The sequence below is a fragment of the Vombatus ursinus genome, unplaced genomic scaffold (genome assembly GCF_900497805.2).
Source record: "Vombatus ursinus unplaced genomic scaffold, bare-nosed wombat genome assembly UNPS02014768.1, whole genome shotgun sequence".
Taxonomy (NCBI): Eukaryota; Metazoa; Chordata; class Mammalia; order Diprotodontia; family Vombatidae; genus Vombatus; species Vombatus ursinus.
Window position 1 is genome coordinate 21,675,442 of NW_020954546.1, and position 18,959 is coordinate 21,694,400.

At 48.3% G+C, this 18,959-nt stretch overlaps 1 protein-coding gene across 5 annotated transcripts in view; it reads right to left on the bottom strand.

The window, feature by feature from the left end:
- Positions 1–18,959, bottom strand: part of RAP1GAP2 (RAP1 GTPase activating protein 2) — a 229,613-nt gene that overhangs the window by 154,415 nt on the left and 56,239 nt on the right. The window contains exon 1 of one of the 5 annotated variants that reach the window (XM_027861784.1): positions 16,431–16,498. The exons of the other annotated variants lie outside the window; for them this stretch is intronic. The gene's annotated coding sequence lies outside the window, so the exon portion shown is untranslated. Of the gene's footprint in view, positions 1–16,430; positions 16,499–18,959 lie in introns of those variants that run through there. 5 annotated transcript variants of the gene reach the window in all.

The following is an 18,959-nucleotide window of genomic DNA, read 5'->3' on the forward strand; positions in this document are numbered from 1 at the left end:
TCTTGGCCTTTTTTGGATGGGACTGTTTGGTGCTGACAAAATATTTTTTCCTGAGCCCACACGTGTGGGAAAGATAACACATTGTGAGACATTAAGTGAGCACTCACAAGAGATACTCAAAGCTTTTAAGTACTCTCCCCTGCACTGAGCACTCCCTTCTGTTCTGGACACCCACCAGGAGGATTGCCCAGTCCAAGGCAGAGTCAGAGATCTTCCATAGAACAAAGACAGTTTGTGGGGCACATGAGCCACACCCAGTTCCTCCCCGCCCCTCTGGACTGTACCACTGCCAGGACTATACCCAGTGTCCTCTGTGATACCCACACCCCCAGAATCTCACAGTGGAGGAAAGCATTTGACCAGATTCGCCCTTGGGGAAAGAGTTTTCTGGTTTTTATTCAGAACTCTGGCTTTCTAACCCAACCTAATTTGCTTGAATGAATGAGGTAGTTTCAGTGTGGTGGAAAAGGCATTGGCTTTGCATCAAATGGCTCTCATAAAAGTCTCATACCCAAGTCTGATATCCAAGGTACGCAGGTAATTGGCACAAATATATGAGATCAAGAGCCATTCATTCCACAATGGACAAGTTTGGGGGGCGGGGGGAATGGGACAGTGTGTCAAAGAATATAAACAGTTTTCAGCAGAAGAAATTTTAACTATCAACAGTCATATGAAAACAATATCCGGAAGATGGCAGAGGATAGGCCAGGACCAGTTGAACTCTTCCAACAAACAACTTTAAAATGACTCCTCAAATCAAATTTTGGAGGGTCAGAGCCAACAAAAGGCCAAAGGGAGACAACTTAGGAAGTCCAAAGAAGAGGTCTGTAGTACCAGGGTGGGCACAGATGGGGAGCGCAGCAGGAGTACCAGCATTGGGCCTTGAAGGTGGCCATGATGGCAGCAGTCTCAGTAGCAGCAGCTTCCCAGAGTTTGCAGCCCAGAGACAGTAAGGGGGTCGGACAACTGGTCAGAAAGAGATTACAGGGGACCCTTTGCCAGCTGGCACCAGCAGCTGGTGCTGATTGGCAACTCTATTGCCTATATACAGTTCTGGGTCATAGTTCCAGGATGGAGAGGAGCACCTGTGATTGGTCCCAAAGGAGCAGGGGACTTAGTCACAATTCCAGGGCCAAGAAGAGCACTAGTATTGCGGCTGAAGGGAAGCAGGGGCTCTTTCTGGGTAAAGGCCAGAGCACAGACCAGGACAGCAGTGACCACACCTTGTGTGATCCCAGAAGCACATCACCTTGGAAACACTGAAAGCTTGCAGATGCTCAGAACTAGCTCTGAAAACAGCAACACAAAAAAGCCTGAAGGGTAAGAAAGAAGGATGCACTAGGAGAGAGGGAAAGGGGGAGGGAGAACCAAGCAAATTTTCTCACATAAAGGAGGTGTGCAAGGAAGAGCATTTAGAGTGGAGGAGAAAATGGGGGAGGGGGTGCAATGCTTGAACCTCACTCTCATCAGAATTGGTTCAAAGAGGGATGAAGAAATATATACAATCAGTTGGATATCTTACCCAATCAGGAGACTGGAGGGGAAGGGGATAAGAGGTGTGGGGGAAAGAATGGTGGGTGGGAGGGCAGATTGGGGGAAGCAGTGGTTGGAAATAAGGCAGACTGTGGAGGAAGGACAGGATAAAAAGAGAAAGAAAAGGAAAGCAGGAAAATGGGATCGAGGGAAGTAAACAGCGGTCATAAACTGTAAATGTGAATGGGATAAGCTAACCCATAGAAGGGAAGAAGATAGCAGAATGGATTAAAAAGTGGAATCCAACAATGCGTTTTGTATATGAGACACATTCGGGACAAAAAGACACACACAGAGTTGAAATGAAGGGCTGGAGAAGAATCCGTTCTGAAGAGGGCAGGGGTAGCAATCATGATCTCAGACAAAGCAAAAGCAAAGAGACTTAATTGAATGAGATAATCAGGGAAACTACATTTTGCTAAAAATACCAAAAACAATGAAGTAATATCAAAAAATTTCACAGCAAATTTCTCTGATAAAGGCCTTATTTCTCAAATATGTGGGCAACTGAGTCAAATTTATAAAAATAAGAGCCATTCCCCCACTTAATAAATGGTCAAAGGATATGAACAGTTAGTTTTCAGAAGAAATCAAAGCTATCTATAGTCATATGAAAAAATGCTCTAAATCAGTAGTAGTTAGAGAAAGGCAAATTAAAACAATTCTCAGGTACCACCTCACATTTATCAGAAATGACAAATGCTGGAGGGTTTGGGGGGAAACAGAGCCACTAATACACTGTTGGTGAAGTTGTGAACTGATCTGACCATTCTGGAGAACAATTTGGAACTATGCCCAAAGGGCTATAAAACTGGGCCAGCAATACCACTACTAGGTCTGTACCCCAAAGAGATCAAAGGAAAAGGACCTATATGGTTAAAAATGTTTATAGCAGCTCTTACGGTGATGGCAAAGAGTTGGAAATTGAGGTGATGCTAATCAATTGAAAAATGGCTGAACAAGTTGTGGCACATGATTGTGATGGAATATTATCATGCTCTAAGAAATGACTGGGGGTAGGGAGGGTTAGGAAAAAGAGATGGCAAGACCTACATGACCTGATGCAAAGTGAAGTGAAAAGAACTGGGAGATTATTGTACATACTAACAGCAATGTTGTCATGATGATCAACTGTGAAAGACTTGCCTACTCTAATCAATACAATGATCCAAGACAATTCCAAAGGACTCATGATGAAGAAATGCTATCCACCTCCAGAGAGAGAAAACCGATGAACTCTAAGTGCAAATTGAAGTATCATTTTCTCACCTTTTTTTTTGCTTTTTTTTGTGATATGGCTAATATGGAAATATGTTCTGCATAATTTCACATGTATAATTTATATCATATTGTTTGCCTTCTCAGTGGGTAGAGAAGGGGGAGGGAGGAGGGACAGAATCTGGAACTCAAACATTTTTTAAAAGAATGTTAAAAATAAAGTAATTAATTTTTTTAAAATGATGTCCAAATCACTAATAATAAGAGAAATTCAAACTAAAACAATTCTGAAGTTTTACTTCATACTCTACAGATTGGCAAAGATGATTAAAAACCAGAAATAGTCAATTCTGGAGGAGCTGTGCGAGGACAGGCGCACTGATAGATATTGGTGCTGGAGATTCTGGAAAACAATTTGTAATTATGTGGGGTCAAGGCATACCTATCTGGGTCTATTTGAAGACCTTCAGTGAAGGGAGCCTCTCAAGGCAGCCCATTCCCCTTCTGGATGGCTCCCATTGTCAGCACATTTTCCCTTGACATGGAGCATAAATGCAACTCTTTGCTATTTGTACCCATTATTTCTGGGTCTGCCCTCTGGAGGCAAACAGAATGAGCTATTCTCTCTTCTATCCATAGCCTTTAAATCCCTGAAGACAGCTATCATGGCCCACCCCTCCCCCCTTCAAGTCTTCTTTTCTCCAGAAACCTTTCAGCCTCCCACTCCCTACCCTGGTGCCGCTGGTTGGGTAGAGTTTGAATCTGATACAGGGTCATAGACAGGCTTTGGTGGACTGACTTGGCAACTTGACTACGTATTTTAATCCAAAAAGCACTTATTGGCCACCTATGTTCAAGGCGCTGTGCTCGGGGATGTGGGAGATATAAAAATAAATAAGGCAGGAACTCACTCCCCTGGGTGGGAGTAGGCAGTGTGGTAGAGTGGGGAGAGCCAGAGAGCTCCAGTGGGAACGCCGGTCCCAGCTCTGCTATTTACTGACTTCATGAATGATGTCATTTCTATTTGCATTCATTTTAGTCGTGAAAAATGGCTAGGTTCCAACCGGAATGTTCCTCCAGTATACTTTAGGTATCTAACTCACTGTGTGACCCTGGGCAAGTCATGTGCTCTCCCTAGGTTCTGATGTCCTCATTTGTAAAATGACGGGGCTGAAAAGAATGGGCCCAAAGATAACAACAATGTAAATGAGAAGAATACTGTAAGATGTAAAAATCTTCCAGTAGAATGTAAGGTCTTCCTTTTTCATTCTGTGTTTTGCATGCTGAGAGCTTTGCACATTCATTGATGCATAAGCCTGTTTAGTGAAAAATCAAAAGACACTGAAACCCAGATCAAATGCTATGGCTTCATAACTAATCTTGGTTCCAGGGCGCCAATGATGAAACATCTATTCTGGGGGGCTATGAGTGTGTGATGCTGAAGTTGTGAGGTCACACAGATATGCTGAACTGTTGTCATTATGTTGTTATAAAGGGGCAGTTGTTGGAAAGTAACGGTGGTGTGACACAAAGTTGGGAGGGAGAGTTAGCTTGTTGGGATCCAAAAGAATTTTGACAGGCTAGAGCATTGGGCTGAATCTAATAAGATGAAATTTAATGGGACAAATTTAAAGTTTTGCACCTGTGTACAAAAAGTCAATTTCACATGTATAAGAGGAGGGAAACACAGTTAGATACCAGTTGTCATGAAAAAGATCTGAGGGTTTTAGTGGACCACAAGCTCGATATGAGTCAGCCATGTGATAGAGTAGTCAAAGCAGCTAATTCATTAAGAGGGGCATAGCTTCTAGGACTAGGAAGGTGACAGTAGCTTTCCTGTAGAGTATTGTGTTCAGTCCTAGGCACTGAGTTCTAAAAATGACATCAGTAAGTTGGAGAGCATTGACAAGAAGGTAACCACCAGAAGAGTAAAGGGACTTGAGTCCATGTCATATGAGAAATGGGGCCATTTAGTCTGGCCAAGAGAAGACTCAAGGGCAGTGGGAGAGGTGTCTTCAAGCACCTGAAGGGCCGGCAATGTGGAAGAGGGATGCTCACCTTGGTTTGCTCGGCTCCTTGGGGCAGAACCAGGAGCAGTGCGTGGGAGCTGCAAGGAGGATGGATGTCAGGAAAAAAGGCTTCCTATACTGAAAGTTCTCCAAGGGCGAACGGGCTGCCTCTTCAAGCAGAGACTGGATCATACCTCTGCTTTCATGATAGGGGTTGGACTGGGTGCCCTCCAAAGTCCCTTCTAACTCTTAATTCTCGGATTCTGTGAGTACTGGACATGGCATCCCAAGACCTGGGTTCAAATGTGACCTCTGCTACTTACATTCACCTCTCTGGGCCTCAGTTTCCTCATCTGTAAAATGAGGGCATTAGCCTAGAGGGCCTCTGAGGTCCTCTTCATCTTTAGAGCTACAACCCCTAGCATCCAATAATTCATTCTGTGACCTTGGGCATCAATGATTTTCTAAAAATTCAGTAAAATCATTTGAAAAATTTAAATGGAGCAGCTGGACTGGATGATTCTTAGGCAGTTTCCAGGGCTAACATTCTTTCGTTCTCTAAGTCTACATGGGAGCTTACAATCTCCGTGGGAAGATAAGATATGAACACAAATACCCACAATCCCAGGTAGGATGCGATAAGTGGAGTTCAGAGTACGGAGACAATGACATTCATAGCATTGTTTCTATGGGGAAGCGAGTTCTGACTTCCCAGCAACTGGCTTAGCCACACAATTTGGAAAGCGGACTCCAGGCACTGCCTCTGAACTATTATGTTTGGTTTTGGTTTTTTTTGGTTGGGCAATGGGGGTTAAGTGACTTGCCCAGGGTCACACAGCTATGTGTTATGTGTCTGAGGCCGGATTTGAACTCAGGTCCTTCTGAATCCAGGGCCGGTGCTCTATCCACTGCACCACTTAGCTGCCCCTTTTTTGGTTTATTTGGGTTTTTTTTTTTTGGTCCTCTGAACTATTATGGCCAAGCCAGTCCCTCTCCCCCAGAGTGAGAATGGGGGCACATAAAGAGAAAGAGCTAGAACATCTTATGAGTTCAGTCCCTGATCAAATAGAATTCTACCAACCTTTGTGAGTATCCTAATCTAACTTACTACTGGGTGCCTGGGGTCTGTTTACTCTTAGATTAACATATTTTTAAAAAAAACAGACTGCACCTCCCTTTGTCCTCCCCATTAGAACATAATGCCAGCCCTAACCCCTGGTGCCACCTGGAACCAGTTGCCAGCTTTGGGCAGATCTGGCTTCCTGGAATTTATCACCAAGGCAATTTGTCTGCCAGAGACCAGTCAAGATCTCACTGGCAAAAAGCAGACTGGCACATACAGCCTTGTATCTTCCCTGTACCACCAGCCAATGGTTTGCATACTATCTTATAATACAATAGTATTCCATCACAATCATATGCCATAACTTGTTCAGTCATTCCTATTGATGGGCATCCCCTCAATTTCCAATTCTTTGCTGCCACAGAAAGAGCTGCTATAAATATATTTGTACATATGTGTCATTTTCCTTTTTCTTTGATCCGCTTAGGGTATAGCCCTAGTAGTAGTATTGCTGGGTCAAAGGGTATGCACAGTTTTATAGCCCTTTGGGCATAGTTCCAAGTCGTTCTCCAGAATGGCTGGACCAGTTCACAACTCCACCAACAATGCATTAGTGTCCCTATTTTCCCACATCCCCTCCATCATTTGTTGTTTTCCTTTTCTGCCTGGCTTGTATATTATCAACAAACCTAATAAGACCGTAGATCTCTAGCTACAAGGCAACTAGAAGGGGTCGTCTGGTGCAATCCCATCATTTTACAGATGAGGAAACTGAGCTAGGGAGGAGGGTAAGTGAGCTGCAGTGTAGAGTCAAGTCATCTGACCCCAGATGCCCCGGAATCCTCTTCCCACTAAACCACACACCCTCCCCAGTAGTTAGCAACACTGATGGCAGATAGCTTGTAGACTCTATACCCATTTTGCATAAGGCACTGTTGAGACTTGCCTAAGAACATCTCAATGATGGAGGGGGGCAGTAGAGTGAGAAATTAAGCATCAGTGTCCTGGTCCCCACCCCCTTCAGTAGATGACTTTCTCATCCCTCTCAACTGTCCGTGCCCTTGGGGGAGTCTACCCAAAGCTTCTGGAGTGTTGGTGCAATATTTAAGAGTCGATGCTCTAAGTCTGGAACTCTCAGTACATTCTCATTATCACTTACTATACCCACTGTTGCTTGCTTTGCATCCCTGGTTGTGTTCTATTAAAAAACAAAGGCCACCCTGGGCTTCCTAGTCACACAGAAGCAGAGTAATCTCCTTTCCAATTAGAAAGGACCTTGTCCAAGGGCCCTTTTTGCTTGTCCAAAGTTCAACCAGATAAATCATCTTCCTGTTTGGCCTTCTCACTCTCCGAATGCCTGGTCCACAACATGGGGAGGTCCAGGACTCAGGAAAAGAGGAGGCCACCCCAGAGAAATCACAGCAAAGCTTCCTATAATCACCCCTACGCCTGTGTTTCATGAGATGATAGATTTAGTGCCGGGAAAGGCCTGAGTGATCTAGCCCAACCCCCTCATTGGGCAGATAAGTAGACTGAGGCCCAGAAAATGGAAGATCACACAGTCAGAGTAAATGGCCAAGCTGGGATATGAACCCAGGTTTCCGACTCCGGATGCAGAGCCTGTCCCCTAGACCAGGCCCAAATCAGGGGCTTATATGTATTAAAGTATTTTCAAATACACGATCAAGTGACATCACCATTCTGGGCCTCAGTTTTCTCATCTGTAAAATGAGGGGGCTGGGCTAACTGACCTCTGGAGTACCTTCCGGCTCTAAATCTGCGGTCCGAGGATCTGAGCCTCCCTATCACTCCATGAGGGGCAGGGATTGGATGGCACTGCCCTGTGAGGAAACTCCATCTATCAATGCAAGTCGGCATCTTCCCTATAATTTATTGTTTTTGTTTTTTGTTTTGTTTTGTTTTTGTGAGGCAACCAAGGTCAAGTGACTTGTGTAGGGTCACTAATAAGTGTCAAGTGTCTGAGGTCACATTTGAACTCAGGTCCTCCTGAGTCCAGAGCCAGTGCTCTATCTACTCTGCCGCCTTCCCTATAATTTAGAGACTTAGAGGGATGATGTGTCTTGTTTAGAGATAAATAACCAGTCCACATTAGAGGAAGGGCATGAACCAAGGTCTTTGGGGCTTTGAGGACAGCTTTCTATCCACTATACCACACTGCCTTTTCTCCCAAATAGGGAGGATGTTATACCCATTTTTCAAGATGAAAAAAACCAAGGCTAAGATAAAGCTGAATGACTCACCCAAGGTCCTACAGCTGGTTATCATCCATGAATCTAGCAATGGGACCCAAGCACACTCCTTACTCCCAGCAGCGGTCCTTCTACCATATCATGAGGCCAATGGCCATCTTTGCTATTGGGGTATAACTAGGGAGCATCCGCAGAGTAGAGCCTATGGCATAGCAGTAGAGGAGGGGCTGCAGATCACTGGCTCCCTTCTTTTACCTACAATGAGAGGCAGGCCCTGAAAGGGGGAAGGACGCTGTGGCCACCTATCTGATTTCCAAATATAGTTCAGTGATGGGGAGCTGCCCCTGGAGACACGAGGGGGAGCTCACACCACATACCCCTGGCAGAGCCCCAGAGCAGTGATGGTCTTGGCATCCACCCAACTCATACTTATACTCCACTTACACTTGTTTAGGTTTGTCACAAGCAACTGCTTCCCCTAAATCCTACAATTATGTGCCACTCATAAGACAGTAAATTCCTCGGAACCTTAGCCAGCTAGAGCTGAGAGGGCCCTTGGGCAGCCCCTGACACAACCCCCTCATTGTACAGATGGAGAGACTGAAGCCCACAGAGATAAATTGACTTGCCTGAGTATGGGCAGAGCTGGGACCAAAACCCAGGGCACTTGACTTTCAACGTCATTCTATTTGTACTACACCATGATAACCTCCCCTTGGGCTTTGAGGTTGTGGGAGATAGAGATCATAACTGTGAATCAGTAGAGCTGAGGTGAGAGAATACCAGGATGTTAGAACTGAAATAGACCTCATCAGGGACCTTCTAGTCTCACCCATACCCCAAAGAGAATTCCTTCTATAATGGACCAGGCAGGTGATCAACCAGCCCTGGGCTAAAACCTCCAAGGAGGAGGAACCTACCACCTCTTCTGGACAGCTCCAGTCCATAGGAAGATTTTTTCCCCAACCTCGAACTTGACAGTTTCCACCCCTTGTTCCTGGTTCTGCCCTAAGGAACTAAACCAAATGAGCCAAATTTATATTCCCTGGGGATAGGACTAGATCTATGTTTGAACTGATGTAGGAAACTCCTCTCTCAAAGCAGGTAGGCACCTTTTCTGTGATTTATAGTCTTAGAGAGTTAGTTGCCCAGAGCAGAGAGAGGTTCAGTGAATTACCTGCTGTCACACAGCACGTGTGATGAGATGAGATGAGATCTGAACCAGGTCTTTATCCACTATACCACACTGTCACTCACGGGAGGGCTATCATGTCTTCTATGAGTCTTCCCCAAACTAAACGTCCCCATATCGATGCTAATGCCACTAGGTCTTTGATTTATTTTAAAAATGGAGGAGGAGGGGAGAACCAGAGAATAGAAAACTCTTGTGAGGCAGTGTCATATGATGGAATTCAGGGAAGCCTGAATTCAAATCCTGCCTCAGACACTTACATGTCACTTACTCTCTCTGTCTCAGTTTTTTTTATCATCTGTAAAATGAAGCGGTGTGGATTCTATGTCCCGTAAGGTCCCTTTCATCTCTAAATCTATAATTCTATAAAATTCTGAGTCCTGTGGTATTAAAAAAAAAAGTAAGAACCTTGGACTTTTAATAAAGAAGGGGAGGGGATCCTCTGTCCAACCTCAGGGAGAAACACACATAGCCAGCCCCTCACCCTAACTCCCCATCAGGGCCAGCAGCAATGACCCAGAAGGCAAGGGCATATGACACCTGACCAAGTCCAGAAGGCAGGGACCACTAGAGGACTTGGCAGGGGCTCAAGCTTTCATGGGACACAGTGTCCGTAATTGATAAGCTTGAAGGTAACTGACTTAATTTCCCAACCCACCCTGGCTTCAAGGACATCCAGGACCAACACTGATCTCAGTCCAAGGCTGAGACCAATGTTCCTCAGAAGGTGCTTTCAAGGTGAAACCCCAGCTTGGTCCCTCCGTGAAGGGGAGAAAGCAGGTTTGTAGAGCAGGAAGAGTAATGGATTTTGGAATCAGGACCCAGGCGCTGTCCCTTCAAACTGTAGTTCTATCCTTGTCTAACCTGGGTGACCTTGGACAAACTCCTTCCCTTCTCTGGGTTTCAGTCACCCCAGCTGGCAAATGAGGGGCTTATACAACACGATCTCCCTGTATGACCCTGGGCCTGTCATTTCACTTGCGTGGGTCTCCGTTTCCTTCTGACCTTTAAGCTTCCTTCAGCAGGTCCTTCCTACCTCCCAACTCCTGTTATCTCTCACATCCCATTCTACTAGAATCTTCCAAACTTAGGATCATAGATCATAGACAGAGAGGTGAGGGATCTCAGAGGGCATCTAGTGCAACTCCCTTGTTTTACAGATCGGGAGACATGGAGACCCAGAGAAATGAAGAAACTTCACAAGATCATAGATTTAAAGCTGGGAGGGAGGTTGGAGGTTATGAAGGAATCCAACTCTCATATTTTACATCTGAGGAATCTGAGGCCTCCCCAGAGGCTAAGGGTCCCACATACAGGTTTTCCGTGGCAATGCTGGGATTTGAACCCACATCCTTGGATTCAAAGTTTAACATTTTTTCCACCAAACCACATTGAACCTGTGCCTAGAGGGAAGAAGGTATTTGGCATTTAGGGCAGGACAAGCATAACAAATGCCTGTGAATGAATGAATTAATTAATTACAAGGCATTTATTAGTGCCAGGCACCACGTACAAAGACCCTCTAGCATCTCTTTCCACAGCCTTCTCCCAAGGTGTTATTTGGGAAGAGGGGAGGAAGAACTCTTGGGCTCCAAAGAGGAAAGGCGACATTTAACTGCAAATGAGCCAGCCTCACCTGACTCCCCGGATTAGGATCACTCAATATTAAGAGCTCAGCATTCAGAAATGATCTATGCAAGCTGATGCTCCCGTACGCTGCCGGCACAGTCTGGCTCCATATCTCACACCATCCTGCACACAGAGTCGTTTGATGGAGTCACCTCCGGATTTCTGATTCAATGCAGCTTTTCCCCCCTGCCCTGGCCTTCTATTTTCCCTCCCCCAAGCGTTTAATTCCCAGAATTGTTGCTGGGGTCAGAACCGTGCAGCTGGTTAAAAGGAATCAATTTGTCCTTGGGTTCCCTCCCAACTAAAGGAGATGGTATGACATTTGGAAGGAACCAGGCCTTCAACAAACATGACGATCCAATCTCTGGTCCCTGGAGAGCTGGGAGAGGAAAAGCGCTGACCATCTGTTCCGGGTAGTTTCCTTAGTCACTTGCCTGAAGGCAGGGGACAGGACCGGATATTTATTCAGTACCCCCCCAGCCCTTGATTCTATGAAAGGTAAAGTGAAGCAGAGATTAGCATGGCCAGAGTGACGGATCTGGAGTCAGGCAGAGCATGACCCGGCTGGTAAGAAAACGGAGTTAGAGGCCGGGAACCTGGGTTCACATCCTGAATCCACAACTATTAGTTGTGGGACCTCATGCAAGCTCTGGGGGGGTCACAGGCTCCTAGGTCTAGAACTGGAAGGGAACTCAGAGGTCATCTAGTCCAACGCCCCCACTTTACAGATGGGGAAACTGAGGCCCAGGGAAGCAAAGTGACCTTTCCAGGATTGCACAGCTAGTAAGCATCATGGTGATTTGTACCACTACTTCCCCTATTTCTCCAGTGAGGAAACTGAGGCTGGAGCTATGAGCAGCCTCCCCCAAATATACCAAGGGAGTCTCCAGGGTAGTGTCAAGGAGAGAGTCCTCCTGGGGTTTATGTCTTACGATTCAGATACTATCCTTGAGATAAGCAACAGATTCATGTCCACCCTCTTCTCCTTCCTACCTTCTCTCTACCCCCACCCCCGCCAAGGCTGGCATAGCAGGCCCAAGTGGCCAGGAGAAGGGAGGTTGACAGCAGGAGGGTGACAAGATCGAGGAGCATGAGTGTCACTGCTCCAGCACTTGAGACCAAGAGTGTCATCTGCATGGCCCTGTAAATTAGAAGAAACCAGAGAGATCGATGCATAGACTGCTCCCCCGGTGGAGGGAGATAGAGGCAGCATGTGAGAACAGCAGGGTCCTGGGATGGAGTTTAGAAAGACTGTGGCAGAAGCAAAAGGGTACAGGGCACTGCTCATCCTTTAGCAATGAATTTGGAGGGGATCTGCTGAGCTGGGCTGCTGGGATTCAGCGGGGGGGGGGAAGGAACACCTGCTTTCAGACCTCACTGGCAAGGCCAGCACTGTACCCCCAATTCCAACTCTTTTTAAAAAGAAAACAAAATATCAGGGAGGGAGAAGCTAATGTCTTCTCCAAATGAAAAATGAATCAATCCTTTTCTTGCCACAGATATGTCAACCATTGAGGCTGTAGAGGCTGGGTACTGTTGAGGACAGCAACCGAGCAGGCTGGGCTGAAGGGCAGAATGGGGGGCAAGCCTGGGACGGAGGGAGAAGGGTGGGAGGATTTAGGAAGGACCTGGGGGACACACAGCTTAGGCTGCCAACCTTGGATGTGGCTGAGTTGTCAAGAGGAACCAGTCTGGATAAATCCTTTGCCTGCCCCCCTCCTAAATTTCCTCTGCATGCCCAGAGGTAGATACTCCTCTGTCTTGTTGCATTTCCCAGAAGTCTGCCCAGACAGAGCCTGAGGCTGCCTGCTTGGTTTGTGGCTGGTTAACTCGGGGGCATGGAGGATTACAAGACCCTCATCTGGCAAATGAAGCAAAGGCTTCTGAAATCTCTTCCAGTTCCACAGCTTTACTCATAAGTTTATAAGGATGGAGGACTTATGAGCTGGGAGGTCAGTCAGTCAGTCAATAAGCATTTATTAAGTGCCTGCTCTGTTCCAGGCACTCTGTTAAGAGCTCAAAATTCAAAGAAAGGCAAAAATATGAGCTCACATTCTAATGGGGGGAAGATGATAAGCAAAATTTATACTTCCAAAATATAAAGTGTACGTGGAACATGACCTCAAAGGGATGGCATGAGGAATTATAGGGGTAAGAGACAAGGAGAAGAGAGGCTAACCCCTTCATTTTACAAATGAGGAAGCTGATGCTGAGAAATATTAAATAATTTGCCCAGCAGGGTCTCACAAATAGCAAATGTCAGAGATGGGATTTGAACTCAGGTGGTTCTGATTTCGAGTCCAGCACTCTAGAAAAGAAAGGCACTCTGGTCTATGATCATGTTACAAATATGGAAACTGAGGCCTAGGGAAGTGAAGTGACTTGCCCAAAATCACAAAGATATCAGGCATCAGACCTGGGATTAAAATTTAGGGTCCCTATGGCTCGAAATTCACCTTTTTTTCAACTGCACCACACTGCCCACTGCAAAGGAGGTCAAGGTCACAGGTTTTATTCTGGGGGAAACCAGGTTGCTTTGTTTTGTTCTATAGTCACAGCCAAGGCCCCTGACTGCAGCCAACCACCAGTCTCTTGGTCTTAAACTCCGAGATGAGATCAAAAGAATGGGTGGCCCGGGGTGATATATATCCTCACTACCAGGAAAAAATGAAACCTACATTGCCCCAAATAATAACACCACTTTATATCTGTAAACAAATCACAGTTTTCAAACTGCTTTCACACCCATTATCTCTTTGATCCAAGGACTTCTCATTCTACTGCCAAAATCTCAACTCCCCCCATCTATTTCATCTTCTGTATTCCCACTGGTATTCTCCTAGTGGAAAACATCATTACCACTTCCCTGGGCTATTGCTATAGCCTTTAAACAAGTTCTCTCACTTCTACTCTCTCCCTCCAAACCATTTGTCGAATCACTGCCAGATAGTTTGACTTATTCATCATCAATCTAGTCCTAAAATCCTTTGCACAAAACTCTTCTTTGCTGAATGAGTCAAGTTCAATTATTTTAGCCTGGCATTCAAGGCCCTCTAGAGTCTGACCACCCTATCTTTCCTGCCTTATCTCATTTGTTTGTACATCCCTCATACTTTTCCCTATTCTGTTCTTTAGCTCCTGTGAAGTGGTACAGTAGAGGAAGACTTTAAGGTTTGAAATATGAAGACATGGCCTCAAATCCCAACTCAGTTATTTACTATTCGTGTGTCTTTGAACAAGTCATTTGAGCTTCAGTCACAGAGAAGTCACTTACTGTTGTAGATGTATGATCTTCCAAAAAGCTTCCCCTGAAGTTTATGACTGAACACACATACACACACAAACACACAAACACACACAAAAAAACACACAAACACACACACACTCTTTGATCTCATAGAGAACTATGCTTACACAATTGTTATGAACTTATAGGTCAACTCCATGAGAGTAGGGACCATGTCTCATCTAAACTTTACATCTCCCTTTGCATTTAGTCCCCATAGCAAGTACTTAGGAAATGTCTTTTGAATTGAACTGTATTTTCATAGAATCCTGGACCAAGAGCTGGAAGGCACCTCAGACATCATCTAGGCCAACCCCCTTTATTTTACAGATGAGGAAACTGAGGCCCAGTGAGGTTAAGTGACTTATCCAAGGTGATTCTGATCCTCACAACATCATTATGAAACAGACAGGTAGGTCTTATTTTCCCCCATTTTATGGATGAGGAAACTGAGATGAAATTGAGAAAGACACGACCAGGTTTCACAAAGAGTTAGTAGCAGGGTTAGGATTAGAGCCCAGGTCTTCTAACTTTTGGTCCAGGGCTCTTGCCACTGTGCGTGACCCAAACTAATAACAGTGGCTACTTTTTTGCCTAGGAGACACTCAGAGTATTTCAGATCCTTTCATCATTGGAAGCACATTGACTATTAGCATCCCCATGCTAGATAGAAGGACAGAAAGAAGTCATCACGGCAGGACTATCCGAGGAATGAAGAGCCAGGTCTCCCAGTGGAAGCTGGGAGGGCTCTCTACTGGATAACACTGCCTCCCCCAGGACAAAGAGGGAACAACTCACAGCAGACGGTGCCGGGTCAGAATCTTGCTGGAAGACTCAATTTCTATTCTATGTTGCCGCCCCTCTTTTGGAAAACAGCCGTGGTTTGGGGAGCCAAACTGCCTCTGTTTAATAAATCCCAAAGAAGGCATCAGAGGGATCACAGGAACATAGATTTAGGGCTGGAAGGGACTTAAGAGCCTATCTAATCCAACTCCCTCATTTTACAAATCAGGAAACTGAGGCTGAGAGAGATGAAGTCACCTGGCCAGGGTCGCACAACTGGTGAGTAACAAAGGCAGGATTTGAACCCAGGTCTTCCTGGTTCTCAGTCCTGTACTGTACCCATTACATCAAGCTGCCTCTCCACTGGTAACCAGTTCAGCCCTGGTCCTTTACAAAGGAAAAGTGCCAATCACAAGGCACTTCATCCCAAACTACAACTGACCCCAGGCAAGTGAGAATGCACTGAGCCACACCTCAGGGGCACCAGGATGTGTCTCCTCCACAAGGCCAAGTTTCAAATATAGGAACTGAAATTCTTGTGTTCCCATCCCCAAAGACACATGGGTAGTTAACTCAGAACGGTCTGGAGGAGGGGGGAGTTGACCCAGGGAGGCCAGATCGGAGCTAACATCTCCTCTTTTTTAGGGCCCTTGAGCTCAGGCCTGGCACCCAGATCAGCACTCCACTCCAGAAAGCCAAAGGCAGGGAGAGGCTTTCCGTGATTCCAAGATCTCTGCACTCCAATCTCCATCTCCCCACCCTATCGGGGGTGTTCTCAGACAGCTCCAACCGGTGGAAGTAGCAGAGACCTTCCCCGAGGTAGAGAGGGAAAAAGAAAAGAAAAGAAAGACTGTTTTGCCACACTAGGGAAAAACGGCAATCAGCAGGGACAGAGAGTTAGGGGCAGAGGCTTCCAGAGCCCAAGATGGAGATGCAGAGTGAGGGAGAGCCCCAAAGACAGAACCAACATGACAACTTCCCCTCTGTCGGGGCTGCACAGATGACGATCAGATCCTCAGCCAGCAACTCTCCTAAAAATCAAGTCGCTGAGAAATAATGGCATCATCAAGGCATCCCCTGAATCAGGCTTCTGGGCAAGAGACAGTGCCTGGCACTAATACGGGCACCTGATCAATGCCCCCACATTGCAGGCTCGGAGAAAGGGCACTGGAAACCCTGAGAGAGAATGGGGGTACAAGAGGCCAAAGGGGAAAACTTGGGGGTGCCAGTTCCAGGGCTCTCCCTCTCAAACCTCCTTCCCGCTGCCTAAGCGGGACACCCACTCCTCCCCTCTCCCTAAGGTCTCCTCCCCCCAGGCAATGGCCAGCTCAGAGGCTGCAGTGATGCCACGAACGGCACAGATGGGGCTGCGCCCCCCCCCCCCAATAAACACACATAGCTGGAAAAGAAAAGATGACTTTAAAGAAAAACAAAATCAGGAACCTGCGAGTCAGCCTGGGGGAGGGGGAGCAGAGAGGGAGAGGAGGGCTTTCGCCTTCTTTACCTTTTCGCTTTATTTTGCTTTCGCGACTTGTGCAGCAGCCCAATGAGCACCACGGCGGCTCGGATCCCCGCCTTTTTGGAGTGCATCCTGTCGGCGGCGGCGGCGGCGGCGGCGGGCTGGGACATAGCGGAGGCTGCCGGCAACCCCGGCCACGGCCCCGGCGGGGAGCAAAGTGGGGAGGGCTGGCCCGCCCGCCGCAGCTCCGGACTAAGGCAGCCCCCGGCCGGCTGCGCCCTCCCGTGCCCGCGTCCCTCGCATCTGCCAGCTTCCTGCCCGCCGCCTCGGAGGTGAGGGAGGCTCCCTCGGCCCCGATCAGGTGACTCTCCCCTCACTTCCCAGCGACCTTCAAAGTCACCTGTCCCCCAGCCCTGGCCCCCGCCCCGGCCCCCCCCCCCCGCCCGCGGCTTCTACGACTCGCTAAGCCACCGCCCCGATCCAAAGCCCCACATCAGAGCGCCCGATCCCTCCCCTGAGCCCTGGCCGTCAGCAGGGCTGCCCCCCGGTCCGTCAGTCCGTCCACCCGTCAGTCCGTCCCGGCCTCCAGGAGGCGGGCTCCAGCCGCGCCCGTCCCTCCCCCCCACCCCCCCCACCTCTTGCGGCCGGCCCGGGCCCCCGCCTGGGACCGGCCCCTCCCCGCCCCCCCCAGGCCCTCCTCCCCCCCCCCCCCCGCCCCGCCCCCGCCCCCCTTCTCCTCTCCGGCTGTCCTGCCGCCTCCTCGGACTTCTCAGTCTGGGGGACAGGAGGAGGTCAGCTCCCGGGGAGCCGGCGAGCAAGCCCCTCTCTGAGCCTGGCCGGCCGCGGGGTTCAAAAGCCCAGTTTCTGTCCACTGCCTTCTCCCCTCCTCTCTCTCCTCCTTCCTCCCTTCCTCCCTCTCTGTCCGTCTGCCTCAATTCTTCAGCCCCTCTTGGCTCGCTTTTCTTCCATCTCTCTTCTCTCCCTTTCTCTTATTCTTCACTCTTCCTTCTGTTCTCGTGGCCCCGCTCGACTCTCTTTATCCTCCCCCCCGTCTCATCGCTCTTCTCTTTCTCTTCTGTCTATCCTCTCTCTCCTCTCTCCTCTGGCTAGGCTCTCTTTTCTCCCTCCCTCTTTGCTCTCTTCTATCTCTGTCACTATCTCTCTCACTCTCCCCTGCCAATCTTTCTACCTCTCGGTGTATCTCCTTCTTTCTATCTCTGTCCCTCTGTGTGTATCTTTGTGTCTGTCAGGCTGCCTCTGTCTCTGTCTGTCTCTGTCTCTGTGTCTGTCGATCTCCCCCTTCTCCCGCTCTGTGTGTGTAATGCGTGTGTCTCTCTGTCTCTCTGTCTTTCTCTGCCTCTCCCTCCCTGTGTGTGTGTGTGTCTGTCTGTCTTTGTCTCTCTGTCTCTGTCTTTCCGTCTCTGTCTGTCTGTCTGTCTGTCTGTCTCTCCCTCTCTGTCTCTTTCTGTCTCTCTCCCTCTGTGGGTGGGCCCGCCGCCTCTAAGCATCCGGACTTGCAGGCGGGCGGCTGTGTGTTTCTCCACCCTGTGTGTGTGTGTGTGTGTGTGAGTGAGTGAGTGAGTGAGTGAGTGAGTGAGTGAGAGAGACAGACAGACAGACAGACAGACAGAGACAAAGAGACAGAGAGACAGAGAGTGAGTGTGTCCGCTCTCGCTGCCCGATGGCTAGGATACTTTCCTGATGCTGTCACCGTCATAAAATCCCAGGAGCTGGATACAAACAGACAGACAGGCGGCCAGCACGTGCCCTCGGGCACAAATGAAATCAGACTCTCCTGGGATTCCCAAGTACAAATAAGCGCGAGGAGGCCCGGGGACCCCCACCCTCCATAGAGGACTTGGAAAGATTGGGACCACATGGGTCAAAAGGTCCGAGAGAACCTTGCGGGTCGGATTGAGGGTTGGAGGGGAGCATGGCATCCGGAGTCTGCTGGGGTCCTTCAGGTTCTCCCTGCGCCCTCCCGTCTCACATGCTCAGGGTTGCACCCAGGACAGCAGACAGCAGGGGAGAGAAGCCTCGGGATCCCCTTGGGCATTGCCGCCGCCGCTGTGCAACGTCCTATTCGGGGATGGCCGAGTAGGGGGCGAGAGAGGCGGCGCAGGGGATGGCATGTGGAAGGGTGAGGGCTGCCCATCTCGGACATCCCAACGCTGAGGGCGGTGGCCGCTCAGGACCCGGACTGCACGAATTCCCATACAAGAAAGCAAGGTTGGCGGGATGGTGGTGATGGTAATGGTAGAACCAGGCTCGCAGGTGCCCAGGCGCCCAGGGGTTCCAACTTCCAGTTAATATTTGTTTTCACTCTCCCCCCACCCCCACCCCAGGAGTTTGGGAAAAGTCAAGGGTAAATGATCAACTTCACCGCACCAACACCCGGGGCTGGCAAAGCCTTGGTTGCCATGGAGACCCCTCCTAATTCCCCCACCCCCACCTCCAATCCCGAAGAGATAAGCGCGCACCCAGCGGCTCCCAGCTCACTCCCCGCGCTCCCACCCAACACTTGAGCCGGCCTAATTTTCACTTTGGTATTTCAGGGTAACACTAGCAGCATAA